At 44.6% G+C, this 15541-nt stretch overlaps 1 pseudogene; it reads left to right on the forward strand.

Annotated features, from left to right (window-relative positions):
• Positions 1-1755: 1755 nt before the first annotated feature.
• LOC125540903 lies at positions 1756-3101 on the forward strand (annotated as a pseudogene).
• Positions 3102-15541: the final 12440 nt, after the last annotated feature.

Consider the following 15541-nt stretch of genomic DNA (forward strand, 5'->3'; position numbering starts at 1 on the left):
GAAAAAAGAAAATAATTTAATTTAAAATATTTAGAACATAGTCTTTTTTTCTATTTTTTACATGAATTTGATGGGAAAAATATGTATGCGCATTTTGGGAAAAATGTTAAATGAATACCTCTCGATATAAGAGCCGAGCTGGATTCCCGGTAGGCTGAGTGCAAATGCTTTCTCATATATTGCAAATAGTTAATTTGTTAATTGAAATTTTCGTAAATGTAGTTAAACTCATAAGAGGGCTATTATTTTGCTAAACCATAATACTCTCATGAGCAGTATCTTACATAGGATGCCACATACACATATCGATAATTATTAGAATACATTTTTGTTTTGTTGTTTTCTCACATAGGCACACCATATATACTTCACACTTTATATTCTACTCCCTCCGTAAAGAAATATGAGAACATTCTAAATGTTCTTATATTTTTTTACGGAGGGATTAGAATGTTCTTATATTTCTTTATGGAGGGAGTACTAGGAAAAAAAGGGAAGGCGTGATGCACGACCCAATCTCTCTTGAACCTGTAATAGTAATCATCTTCAGCCCTTCATTTCATGGTCATCCCATCGGATTTCCACAACTTACAAAAGTAGGACAAGCCTAACAGTATGTTTTCCTTGTTAGCGGCAACACCATTTGTACAGTAGTGATTCCCTCCCTGAAAAGAATCTTGTACTGACCGTGAGCACTGAGCGGAGAGGGCTCGTGATGCAGATGGTGCACGTCCTCAGTCAACACCTCAGTCAACACCGCTTGCAGCATTACCCGTACGTGCCTTTATTTCTTACTGCCACCAGATCTGAGATGCAGTGATTCTCTTGTCGGTTAGACAGGTTCTCGTGATGCACGAGTCTCGAATAGCAAACGTTGTCCTAATTATGCCATGTTAAAACGCGCAAACGGGCTGAATTATGAATATAAAATTTATCAAGGGATAGTGAGTTTTACAGTTATTAAGGTTATTATTGAGAAATAGTACTCAATGATCATCTGAATTTTTTTCAAAAATAATTTGTCAGAATCAAAAATTTATAAGACACCTGGGCTCTGAAGTTTCAAAATAGGCGCGATGTACGACCCTATCTCTCTTGAACATGTAGTAATCAACTTCAGCCCTTCATTTCATGGTCCATCCTATAGGATTCCACAAGTTCCCATTCAGAGGGAAATCTCATTTTAAAACTGAATCATATATACTGCCTCCGTCCGGGATCCATTTCTCCGACAAGTATTTCCGGATTCATTTCTTCGACAAGTATTTTCGAACGGAGGTAGTACCAAATTACTAACAAGGTGCACCTAAGGATCGTTGTATTCTAATGATGGCCTTGGAGGAAAAATCTTATCCTGATTGTGAGCACGGAGCACATGAGCTCGTGATGCACGAGGTGCACATCCTTAGTCAAGAAAGCATTGCCCGTACGTGCCTTTATTCCTTACTGCCACCAAAGCTGAGATCGAGTGATTCTGTTGCCGGTAAGAAAGGTGCTCGTGATGCACAAGGATGAGTCAGCACCACCAGTTCTGTCCTCGTATGCATCCTAGCGTCTTCGTGGTGCACATGGCTGATCCTCACATGCACAAAACATCATGGGATGTCTCGCTCCATCTAATCCTAGACATGCTCCTATTGGCATTGGCCCTAGCTAGCGATCTATAAATACGACTCCCAGCCTTCTAGTTCTCACACACAACAATCTACTAGCATCTCATAAGCCTACAACATCCCTTGAACCAGAGCCCCACCCAACTCACTAGTCACCATGGCCAATTTCCAGATAACTCCCCGCGTTCGTGGAGAGCAATGAGCTCAACTTCCGCAGCCTGTACCTTTTCCACACTCCCCTTGGTTCAAACCAGAATCAGTCAGGCATAATAGACTCGAATGTTACTACCGGTTTGGGTGCGACCGTCGTTAACAACTGGCCGATATGTGATGGCCCTAGCCCCGGCGCCACCGTTGTTGCGCGTGCACAAGGCCTGCATATCTATGCCGGTAACTGGCAGAATACTTTCAGCATAACATTCGAGGTTGAAAGGTACGTACACAGATGCATTCATACATGGTTATATATATCTTTGTGAAGCAATATATCTTCATGTTGATTAGTTAAACTACAGATGATTATATCATTAGGTAATACTGTATATTGCAGTGCATGATACAGTTAACAACCACATCTTTTTTTGAATTTTATTTTTTTGAATTTTTTAACAACCACATCTGAACGTGATATAGGTTTAAGGGATCAACGCTTCAAGTGATGGGGATATCCGTTGAAGAAGGTGAGTGGGCTATTGTTGGTGGGACAGGACAGTTCGCTATGGGGACCGGTGTCATCTACAAAAAGTTCCATGAGCAAAGGAGCGACGGTAACATCATAGAGCTCACTGTCCATGGATTTTGTCCCATGCATAAAGGTTCACGGGTGAGATGAATAACCAACATATACAACTACTTTTTGTCTTCACCTAAATCTTCATTAGTTTGTGTCTGCGTCCCTTTTATTCAAGAAAATATCACATAATTGTCTTATCATATTGTAGAGCCTTCCCACAAAGGTTGGACCATGGGGTGGAAATGGAGGCTCAGATAAAGACATCGTCGAGGCACCAAGACGTATAGAGAGCATCACAGTTAGCAGCGGCACCATCATTGATTCAATCAAATTTTCTTATGTAGACCAAGCTGGTCAGAAGCGCACTGTTGGACCCTGGGGAGGTTCTGGAGGAAAACAAAATACGGTCAGTGGACTCTTTTAATGAAATTTTATGTGATTTTCTCAGTTTCATATGTAAGCAACAAACACTTATTTATTCTTGCGCAATGCAGTTCGTACTCGGCACTTCTGAGTTTGTGAAGGAAGTTTCCGGAACATTCAGCCTTTATGGCAGAGACAACCACAACATAATAACATCACTGAAATTTGTCACCAACATGAAGACATACGGGCCTTTCGGACAAGCGAAGGGAACCACTTTCACCATACCCGTGCAAAAGAATAGCAACATTGTGGGCTTCTTCGGACGCAGTGGGATATATCTGGATGCGCTTGGTGTCTACGTGCACCCTCTCTAAGCTACTAGCTAGCGGCTAATGCTCTTATTGATGGGGAGCGTAGCAGAAATTCAAAATTTTCCTACGTATCACCAAGATCTATCTATGGAGAAACCAGCAACGAGGGGAAGGAGAGTGCATCTACATACCCTTGTAGATCGCTAAGCGGAAGCGTTCAAGTGAACGGGGTTGATGGAGTCGTACTCGTCGTGATCCAAATCACCGATGATCCTAGTGCCGAACGGACGGCACCTCCGTGTTCAGCACACGTACAGCCCGGTGACGTCTCCCACGCCTTGATCCAGCAAGGAGAGAGGGAGAGGTTGAGGAAGACTCCATCCAGCAGCAGCACAACGGCGTGGTGGTGATGGAGGAGCGTGGCAATCCTGCAGGGCTTCGCCAAGCACCACGGGAGAGGAGAAGTACTTGGGAGAGAGGAGACGGCTGCACAAAAGGCAAAGGGGTGTCTCAAGAGGCCCTCCTACCCTCACTATATATAGGGAGCCCAAGGGGGGGTGCGCCAGCCCTAGGAGATCCAATCTCCTAGGGGGCGGCGGCCAGGGGAGGTTTCCCTCCCCCCCAAGGCACCTAGGAGGTGCCTTACCCCCTTGGGACTCTTCTTTAGGGTTCCCCCCCACCCTAGGCGCATGGGCCCTAGGGGGAAGTGGCGCCCCAGCCCACTTTGGGCTGGATCCCTTCCCACTTCAGCCCATGGGACCCTCCGGGATAGGTGGCCCCATACGGTGGGCCCCCGGGACCCTTCCGGTGGTCCCGGTACAATACCGATGACCCCGAAACTTGTCCCGATGGCCGAAATAGGACTTCCTATATATTAATCTTTACCTCCGGACCATTCCGGAACTCCTCGTGACTTCCGGGATCTCATCCGGGACTCCGAACAACATTCGGTAACCACATACAAACTTCCTTTATAACCCTAGCGTCATCGAACCTTAAGTGTGTAGACCCTACGGGTTCGGGAGACATGCAGACATGACCGAGACGTTCTCCGGTCAATAACCAACAGCGGGATCTGGATACCCATGTTGGCTCCCACATGTTCCACGATGATCTCATCGGATGAACCACGATGTCAAGGACTTAATCAATCCCGTATACAATTCCCTTTGTCTATCGGTATGTTACTTGCCCGAGATTCGATCGTCGGAATCCAATACCTAGTTCAATCTCGTTACCGGCAAGTCTCTTTACTCGTTCTGTAACACATCATCCCGTGATCAACTCTTTGGTCACATTGCGCATATGATGATGTCCTACCGAGTGGGCCCAGAGATACCTCTCCGCTTACACGGAGTGACAAATCCCAGTCTCGATTCATGCCAACCCAACAGACACTTTCAGAGATACCTGTAGTGCACCTTTATAATCACCCAGTTACGTTGTGACGTTTGATACACCCAAAGCATTCCTACGGTATCCGGGAGTTGCACAATCTCATGGTCTAAGGAAATGATACTTGACATTAGAAAAGCTTTAGCATACGAACTACACGATCTAGTGTTATGCTTAGGATTGGGTCTTGTCCATCACATCATTCTCCTAATGATGTGATCCCGTTATCAATGACATCTAATGTCCATGGTCAGGAAACCGTGACCATCTGTTGATCAATGAGCTAGTCAACTAGAGGCTCACTAGGGACATGGTGTTGTCTATGTATCCACACATGTATCTGAGTTTCCTATCAATACAATTATAGCATGGATAATAAACGATTATCATGAACAAGGAAATATAATAATAACTAATTTATTATTGCCTCTAGGGCATATTTCCAACAGTCTCCCACTTGCACTAGAGTCAATAATCTAGTTCACATCGCCATGTGATTAACATTCACAGGTCACATCGCCATGTGACTAACACCCAAGAGTTTACTAGAGTCAGTAGTCTAGTTCACATCACTATGTGATTAACACTCAATGAGTTCTAGGTTTGATCATGTTGCTTGTGAGAGAGGTTTTAGTCAACGGATCTGAACCTTTCAGATCCGTGTGTGCTTTACAAATCTCTATGTCATCTACTAGATGTAGCTACCACGTTCTATTTGGAGCTAATCCAAATAACTGTTCTACTTGGAGCTATTCTAAATTGTTTCTCCATTATATGTATCCGGTATCTCTACTCAGAGCTATCCGGATAGGTGTTAAGCTTGCATCGACGTAACTCTTTACGACGAACTCTTTTACCACCTCCATAATCGCGAAAATTCCTTAGTCCACTAGTTACTAAGGATAATTTTGACCGCTGTCCCGTGATCCATTCTTGGATCACTCTTGTACCCCTTGACTGACTCATGGCAAGGCACACTTCAGGTGCGGTACACAGCATAGCATACTGTAGAGCCTACGTCTTAAGCATAGGGGACGACCTTCGTCCTATCTCTCTATTCTGCCATGGTCGAGCTTTAAGTCTTAACTTCATACCTTACAACTCAGGCAAGAACTCCTTCTTTGACTGATCCATCTTGAACACCTTCAAGATCATGTAAAGGTATGTGCTCATTTGAAAGTACCATTAAGCGTTTTGATCTATCCTTATAGATCTTGATGCTCAATGTTCAAGTAGCTTAATCCAGGCTCTCCATTGAAAACACTTTCCAAATAACCCTATATGCTTTCTAGAAATTCTACGTCATTTCTGATCAATAATATGTCAACAACATATATTTATCAAAAATTCTATAGTGCTCCCACTCACTTCTTTGGAAATACTAGTTTCTCATAAACTTTGTATACACCCAAAATCTTTGATCATCTCATCAAAGCATACATTCCAACTCCGAGATGCTTACCCCAGTCCTCAGAAGGATTGCTGGAGCTTTGCATACTTATTAGCATCTTTCAGGATTGACAAAACCTTCCGGTTGTATCACATACAACCTTTCCTCAAGAAAATCGTCGAGGAAACAATGTTTTGACATCCTATCTGCAAGATTTCATAAATAATGCAGTAATCGCTAATATAATTCCAACAGACTCTTAGCATCGCTACGAGTGAGAAAGTCTCACCCTAGTCAACTCCTTGAACTTGTCGGAAAACATCTTAACGACAAGTGAGCTTTCTTAACGGTGATACTTACCATCATTGTCCGTCTTCCTTTTAAAATCCATATGTACCTAACAGCCTTACGACCATCAAGTAGTTCTTCCAAAGTCTACACTTTGTTTTCATATATGGATCCTCTCTCGAATTATATGGCCTCGAGCCATTTATCGGAATCCGGGCCCACCATCGCTTCTCCATAGCTCGTAGGTTCATTGTTGTCTAGCAACATGACTTCCAAGACAGGGTTACGTACCACTCTGAAGTAGTACGCATCCTTGTCATCCTACGATGTTTGGTAGTGACTTGATCTGAAGTCTCATGATCAATATCATAAGCTTCCACTTCAATTGGTGTAGGTGCCACAGGAACAACTCTTTGTGCCCTGCTATACACTAGTTGAAGTAACGGTTCAATAACCTCATCAAGTCTCCACCATCCTCCCACTCAATTCTTTCGAGAGAAACTTTTCCTCGAGAAAGGACCTGATTCTAGAAACAATCCCTTATTGCTTTCGAATCTGAGACAGGAGGTATACCCAACTGTTTTGGGTGTCCTATGAAGATGCATTTATCCGCTTTGGGTTCGAGCTTATCAGCCTATAAGCGTCGCAGCCCCAAACTTTTAAGAAATGACAACTTAGGTTTCTCTAAACCATAGTTCATACGGTGTCATCTCATCGGAATTACGTGGTGCCCTATTTAAAGTGAATGTGGTTGTCTCTAATGCCTAACCCATAAACTATTGTGGTAATTTGATAAGAGACATCATGGTATGCATCATATCTAATAGGGTGCAGTTATGATGTTCGGACACACCATCACACTATGGTGTTCCAGGCTGTATTAGTTGTGAAACAATTTCCACAATGTCTTAATTCTGTGCCAAACTCGTAATTCAGATATTCATCTCTATGATCATATCATAGATATTTTATCCTCTTGTCACGACGATCTTTCAACTTCACCCTGAAATTACTTGAACCTTTCAATAATTCAGACTCGTGATTCATCAAGTAAATATACTCAACATCTACTCAAATTATCTGTGAAGTAAAAACATAAGGATATCCACTACATGCCTCAGCACTCATTGGACTGCACACATCAAAATGTATTACTTCCAACAATTTGCTTTCTTGTTCCATTTTACTGAAAACGAGGCTTTCAGTCATCTTGCCCATGTGGTATGATTTCCATGTCTCAAGTGATTCAAAATCAAGCGAGTACAAAACGGTCCATTTGCATGGAGTTTCTTCATGCATATATACCAATAGACATGGTTCGCATGTCCCAAACTTTTCAAAAACGAGTGAGCCCAAAGATCCATCAACATGGAGCTTCTTCATGCGTTTTATACCAATATGACTTACGTGGCAGTGCCACAAGTAGGTGGTAGTATCATTACTATCTTTTGGCATGAACATGTGTATCACTACGATCGAGATTCAATAAACCATTCATTTCAGGTGCAAGACCATTGAAGGTATTATTCAAATAAACAGAGTAACCGTTATTCTCCTTAAATGAATAACCACATTGCGATAGACATAATCCAATCATGCCTATGCTCAATGCAAACACCAATCTCGATGGTAGAGGGAGCGTGCGATGCTTGATCATATCAATATTGGAAACACTTCCAACACATATCGTCAGCTCACCTTTAGCTAGTCTCCGTTTATTCCGTAGCTTTTATTTCGAGTTACTAACACTTAGCAACCGAACCGGTATCTAATACCCTGGTGCTACTAGGAGTACTAGTAAAGTACACATCAACACAATGTATATCCAATATACTTCTATCGACCTTGCCAGCCTTCTAATCTACCAAGTATCTAGGGTAATTCTGCTCCAGTGGTTGTTTCTCTTATTACAGAAGCACTTAGTCTCGGGTTTGGGTTCAACCTTGGGTTTCTTCACCAGAGCAGCAGCTGAATTGCCGTTTCATGAAGTATCCCTTCTTGCCCTTGCCCTTCTTGAAACTAGTGGTTTCACTAACCATCAACAATTGATGCTCCTTCTTGATTTCTACTTTCGTGGTGTCAAACATCGCGAATATCTCAAGGATCATCATATATGTCCCTGATATATTATATTTCATCACGAAGCTCTAGCAGCTTGGTGGTAATGACTTCGGAGAAACATCACTATCTTATCTGGAAGATTAACTCCCACTCGATTCAAATGATTGTTGTACTCAGACAATCTGAGCACAAGCTCAACAATTGAGCTTTTCTCCCTTAGTTTGCAGGCTAAGAAAATCGTCGAAGGTCTTATACCTCTTGACGTGGGCACGAGCTTGAAATCCCAATTTCAGCCCTCAAAACATCTCATATGTTTCGCGACGTTTCAAAACGTCTTTGGTGCCTCAACTCTAAACCGTTTAACTGAACTATCACGTAGTTATCAAAATGTGTATGTCAGATGTTCGCAACATCCACAGACAACGTTCGAGGTTCAGCACACTGAGCGGTGCATTAAGGACATAAGCCTTCTATGAAGCAATGAGGACAATCCTCAGTTTACGGACCTAGTCCGCATAATTGCTACTATCAACTTTCAACTAATTTTTCTCTAGGAACATAACTAAACAGTAGAACTAAAGCGCGAGCTACGACATAATTTGCAAAATCCTTTTGACTATGTTCAAGATAATTAAGTTCATCTTATGAACTCCCACTTAGATAGACATCCCTCTAGTCATCTAAGTGATTACATGATCCGAGTCAACTAGGCCGTGTCCGATCTGTGCGTGAGACGGACTAGTCAACGTCGGTGAACATCTTCATGTTGATCGTATCTTCTATACGACTCATGCTCGACCTTTCGGTCTTCTGTGTTCCGAGGCCATGTCTGTACATGCTAGGCTCGTCAAGTTAACCCTAAGTGTTTTTGCATGTGTAAAACTGTCTTACACCCGTTGTATGTGAACGTAAGGATCCATCACACCCGATTAACACGTGGTGCTTAGAAACGACGAACTGTAGCAACGGTGCACAGTTAGGGGAGAACACTTCTTGAAATTGTTGTAAGGGATCATCTTATTTACTACCGTCGTTCTAAGCGAATAAGATGTATAAACATGATAAACATCACATGCAATCAAATAGTGACATGATATGGCCAATATCATATTGCTCCTTTTGATCTCCATCTTCGGGGCTCCATGATCATCATCGTCACCGGCACGACACCATGATCTCCATCATCGTGTCTTCTTAAAGTTGTCTCGTCATTGACATGCAAGTCGTGATTCCCTTGACAAGAACATGATCAATCTCATACATCACATATATCATTCATCACATCCTTTTGGCCATATCACATCACATAGCATACCCTGCAAAAACAAGTTAGACGTCCTCTAATTGCTGTTTGCATGTTTTACGTGGCTGCTATGGGTTTCTAGCAAGAACGTTTCTTACCTACGCAAAGACCACAACGTGATATGCCAATTGCTATTTACCCTTCATAAGGACCCTTTTCATCGAATCCGATCCGACTAAAGTGGGAGAGACAGGCACCCGCTAGCCACCTTATGCAACTAGTGCATGTCAGTCGGTGGAACCAGTCTCACGTAAGAGTACGTGTAAGGTCGGTCCGGGCCGCTTCATCCCACGATGCCGCCGAATCAAGATAAGACTAGTAACGGAAAGCATATTGAACAAAATCAATGCCCACAACTACTTTGTGTTCTACTCGTGCATAGAATCTACGCAATAGACCTAGCTCATGATGCCACTGATGGGGAACGTAGCAGAAATTCAAAATTTTCCTACGTATCACCAAGATCTATCTATGGAGAAACCAGCAACGAGGGGAAGGAGAGTGCATCTACATACCCTTGTAGATCGCTAAGCGGAAGCGTTCAAGTGAACAGGGTTGATGGAGTCGTACTCGTCGTGATCCAAATCACCGATGATCCTAGTGCCGAACGGACGGCACCTCCGCGTTCAACACACGTACAGCCCGGTGACGTCTCCCACGCCTTGATCCAGCAAGGAGAGAGGGAGAGGTTGAGGAAGACTCCATCCAGCAGCAGCACAACGGCGTGGTGGTGATGGAGGAGCGTGGCAATCCTTCAGGGCTTCGCCAAGCACCACGGGAGAGGAGAAGTACTTGGGAGAGAGGAGAGGGCTGCACAAAAGGCAAAGGGGTGTCTCAAGAGGCCCTCCTACCCTCACTATATATAGGGAGCCCAAGGGGGGGTGCGCCAGCCCTAGGAGATCCAATCTCCTAGGGGGCGGCGGCCAGGGGAGGTTTCCCTCCCCCCCAAGGCACCTAGGAGGTGCCTTCCCTCCTTGGGACTCTTCCTTAGGGTTCCCCTTTCACCCTAGGCGCATGGGCCCTAGGGGAAGTGGCGCCCCAGCCCACTTTGGGCTGGATCCCTTCTCACTTCAGCCCATGGGACCCTCCGGGATAGGTGGCCCCACCCGGTGGGCCCCGGGGACTCTTCCGGTGGTCCCGGTACAATACCGATGACCCCGAAACTTGCCCCGATGGCCGAAATAGGACTTCCTATATATAAATCTTTACCTCCTGACCATTACGGAACTCCTCATGACGTCTGGGATCTCATCCGGGACTCCGAACAACATTCGGTAACCACATACTAACTTCCTTTATAACCCTAGCGTCATCGAACCTTAAGTGTGTAGACCCTACGGGTTCGGGAGACATGCAGACATGACCGAGACGTTCTCCGGTCAATAACCAACAGCGGGATCTGGATACCCATGTTGGCTCCCACATGTTCCACGATGATCTCATCGGATGAACCACGATGTCAAGGACTTAATCAATCCCGTATACAATTCCCTTTGTCTAGCGGTATTGTACTTGCCCGAGATTCGATCGTCCGGTATCCCTATACCTTGTTCAATCTCGTTACCGGCAAGTCTCTTTACTCATTCCGTAACACATCATCCCGTGATCAACTCCTTGATCACATTGTGCACATTATGATGATGTCCTACCGAGTGGGCCCAGAGATACCTCTCCGTTTATACGGAGTGACAAATCCCAGTCTCGATTCGTGCCAACCCAACAGATACTTTCGGAGATACCTGTAATGCACCTTTATAGTCACCCAGTTACGTTGTGATGTTTGGTACACCCAAAGCACTTCCTACGGTATCCGGGAGTTGCACAATCTCATGGTCTAAGGAAATGATACTTGACATTAGAAAAGCTTTAGCATACGAACTACACGATCTAGTGCTATGCTTAGGATTGGGTCTTGTCCATCACATCATTCTCCTAATGATGTGATCCCGTTATCAATGATATCTAATGTCCATGGTCAGGAAACCGTGACCATCTGTTGATCAATGAGCTAGTCAACTAGAGGCTCACTAGGGACATGGTGTTGTCTATGTATCCACACATGTATCTGAGTTTCCTATCAATACAATTATAGCATGGATAATAAACGATTATCATGAACAAGGAAATATAATAATAACTAATTTATTATTGCCTCTAGGGCATATTTCCAACACTTATTTCCGGTGTGTATTTCTCAATCAATTTGAATAAGCGGAAGGGATCTAGTAGACTTTTCTCTTGTCTAGAAGATCCTATCAAGCCACCCAACTTCCTTTTTTAATTAGCTTTGCTGTGATGAATAAAAGTCTCGGTTTTATATGTGGGATGTGATTTTCTTATATATGCGTCTTGCTTGGGATGCATGTAAAGTGATGACACCTATGAGAGTTGAGTCGAATCATATCTTCTCTGCATAATTTTGTATACAACCATCTAATAATTAACCTGATAGGAAATCTCAAGGAAGTTGTTTCGTCGTCCGTGCTCCTGCCCCTCATCCTCCTCCCACTTTGCATGCAGGTTCGGAAAATGGAACAAGAGGGAGGGCCCAAGGTCTTCAGTAAGCTTATTGTGTGCTCACCATTTCTCACTAGAGATTGTGGTAAATAAAAGGACACGCATAAGGTTGTAGTGGTAACAGAGACATCCTTCATCATAGAACTGCTTACAAGAACGGGCGAATCATACAAGCACCTCTTTCCATTGCAAGATAAATAGATCAAGTTGGCCAGACAAAACCCAAATACCGGAGAAGAAATACGAGCCTATATGCAATCATGCATATAAGGGATCAAAGAAACTCAAATAACTTTTATGGATATAAAAAGATAGATCTGATCATAAACTCAAAGTTCATCCGATCCCAACAAACACACCGTAAAAAGAGTTACGTCATATGGATCTCCAAGAGACCATTGATTGAGAATCAGACGAGAGAGAGGAACCCATCTAGCTACTAACTACGGAACTGAAGGTCTAAAAAGAACTACTCACATATCATCGGAGAGGCACCAATGGAAGTGGTGAACCCCTCCGTGATGGTGTCTAGATTGGATTTGGTGGTTCTGGACTCTGCGGCGGCTGGAATTGATTTTCATTGACTCCCCTAGGGTTTCTGGAATATTGGGGCATTTCTAGAGCAAAGAGGCGGTCCGGAGGGCACCCGAGGTGGGCACAACCCACCAGGGCGCGCCTGGGCCTCTTGGCGTGCCCTGGTTGGTTGTGCTCTCCTCGGAGCACCCCCTGGGCGCAACCTTGGCCCATTAGGTGTCTTCTGGTCCATAAAAAATCTCCGTAAAGTTTTGTTGCATTTGGACTCCGTTTGGTATTGATTTTCTGTGATGTAAAAAACATGCAAAAAACAACAACTGACACTTGCCACTATATCAATAGATTAGTATCATTTTTTATAAAATGATTATAAAACATTCAAGATTGATAATATAACAGCATAGAACAATTAAAAATTATAGATACGTTGGAGACGTATCACCCCACCATATCTCCCTGCCCATCAGTGCATATGGCGAGCACCAGCCACCTACCCATCGGAGAGAGACGCTGAGCGGGCACCACATGTTGCCGCAGAAGGGCTGTAGAAGCGTCCAATCGTTCCCGCAACCTAACCCGCCGACTATCATGGACCGACGCTCCACTGCCAAGCGACTGCACGCCGCCAGTAGCCTCCACTGCACTGCCATGGACCACGCCCCAAGCCTTGAACCCGACGACCACGACCACCAGCCTGCACCACCCCACTGACAACCAGGCGTGAGATCCAGATGGATTTCACACTAATCTGGCACGCAAGCTCCAGTAAGGTAACTACAACAGCTAACAAACGCCAGGCCTAGACACTGCTGCAACGTGTTGAAGCTCGCCGACAAAACCTATCGAGTAGTTGATGAAACTCTGACGAATCCTCGCTATAGTTGGATATCTGCCAACTCCTTGATCACATCTCATACAGCCCTCACACGCGGACATAATAGATATGCATGCTCCGCACTCTCCAGTCGACCACAGAAACAACAGCACGCAGCATCGGAGATGTGTTGTCGTTATAATTATGCTCCGGATGGAAGACAATCTTGAGCAAAATGCCATAGGACAACTTTCATTTTATTGGGAGCTTTTACAGCCGAAATGGCCTTCCAATTCTTCTCCTCAACAGCTATATTGAAGGATAGGCCAGAGCCACTTTTGCTGCGAGTTAAAAAAAGAGAGCCAACGGCGTCATATTACATGCAGATAGTACCGTGTCTTCACCATGCATACTTAGTAAAAGGTCATCTTGCAAAGTCCATACCACCATGTATACGCGTCTCATGCATACGCGTGCGTGCCCTTAAGTATGCACGTTTTTTTGAAAGCAACATGGCTTTATTACTCAACGTGCGGGCAGATCGCCAAAATACATTCATCCACTCGGGCAAGCACAACCGCTTCCCATTGCATACAGTGGTCAGGTTCACACAAACGACCAAGGTTAGCCAGTTCGTGAGCGACCGAGTTCGCGCTACGTCGACAGACAGAGATAGAAAAATGAGAGAATAAGAGCTTCAATTGGTATTTCATGTCCTTGATCATAGCTGCGTACGCCAAAGAATCCACCTTGCGCAAGTCCAACGCCTCAGCCAGTAGTTGCGAGTCCGTCTCAAGCTCTACTCGTACCAGACCAAGGTCGACAGCCGTATTGATCACGTGGGACATAGCTACGGCTTCAACAGCAAAAGCATCACTTACGTTGTCACTCCTCCCTGCCCGAGCACATAGCAGGATGCGCTCTTTTGATCTTACTGCGACTCCCCACCCGACGTGGTGCTGACCAGGAACAAAAGAGCCGTCCATATTTATCTTATAATCAGACTCCACCGAAGGTCGCCATCTCTCTGGGGTTGCCTTGTCAGCTGCTTTCCCGAAGATGTGCAGATATTCGAGAACATTGCTCCTGGTCCGTCTAGCCACTTCTGCAGCCGCAAGAGGCATTTCTCCTTCTATGAGTTTGTTCCTATTTGACCACCACAACCACCAAAAGGTGAGCACATGTAGCCGCTTTTTAATATCTAGAACCCAGAGATAATCTATCATCACATGCACAGACGTAATAGTCTCCAGCTCCATGCGTTTCTTTTCCATGGCTAGGTCTCTCCACACCTCCTTTGCTGACTTGCATTTTATGAACAGGTGTGCTCCGTCCTCATCAGCCTTGCCACAGAACAAGCATTTTGTGTCGGCGATTGGGTCCACCGTATATGAACTCGCCGGAACTCATACTACTCCAAATATTAGTATGTACTAGGTACTTTCCTAGTCTAATAACTTGCACGCTGATCCTAGGTAATTGCTCTGATACCAATGATTGGAATTCCGTCCTCGTCGCCTTCTTATCACCGCCCCGCCGAACAACAACTGCACGATCCTCCTTGTTGCCGCTCGAGCGACAATTGCCTGCTCCTCCTCGTCGCTGCATCCCAGCGACTATATCGCTTGCTCCTAGTTGTCGCTACACCAACGACTAAATCGCCTGCCGCTCTTCGTCGCTACACCAGCGAATGTATTGCCCGCCCCGAGGTGCTAATCTGGTCGCCACCCCGGGGAAAGCGCAGCTTCACCTCGACCTTGCTTTGATACCAATTGTTAGAAATTCTCCCACAGGATCGATCACATCAAACTACATGAACATACGCACATAAAAGTGGATAGCCAAGGGTGCGTCTCGCACCCTCTAATTCCTCTATTTATTGCTTTTCTCTTTTTTCTCTTGATTACAACATACGTCCCAGGCTGTAAATATATACACGTACCAGCCATGACTCAAACCGACTCAACCTTGACAAGCTTTAGGAACCCTACTAAGACATGTATATGTACTAGTATAGTTAGCTAACTCGTACACGGACGCTTTCCTAAATCAATCAACTGACGCAACTATACTAATTCCTAAACCAGCTAGTACAACTCGTACATGATCAGGCATCCACATGAAAACTTTCCAAACTGTACGGCAACCTGCCGAACTGACGTAAACATCGGTCACCCTAATCATGCTTAGACTTAACCAGACTCAATACATTAATC

The sequence above is a fragment of the Triticum urartu genome, chromosome 2 (genome assembly GCF_003073215.2).
Source record: "Triticum urartu cultivar G1812 chromosome 2, Tu2.1, whole genome shotgun sequence".
NCBI classification, from domain to species: domain Eukaryota; kingdom Viridiplantae; phylum Streptophyta; class Magnoliopsida; order Poales; family Poaceae; genus Triticum; species Triticum urartu.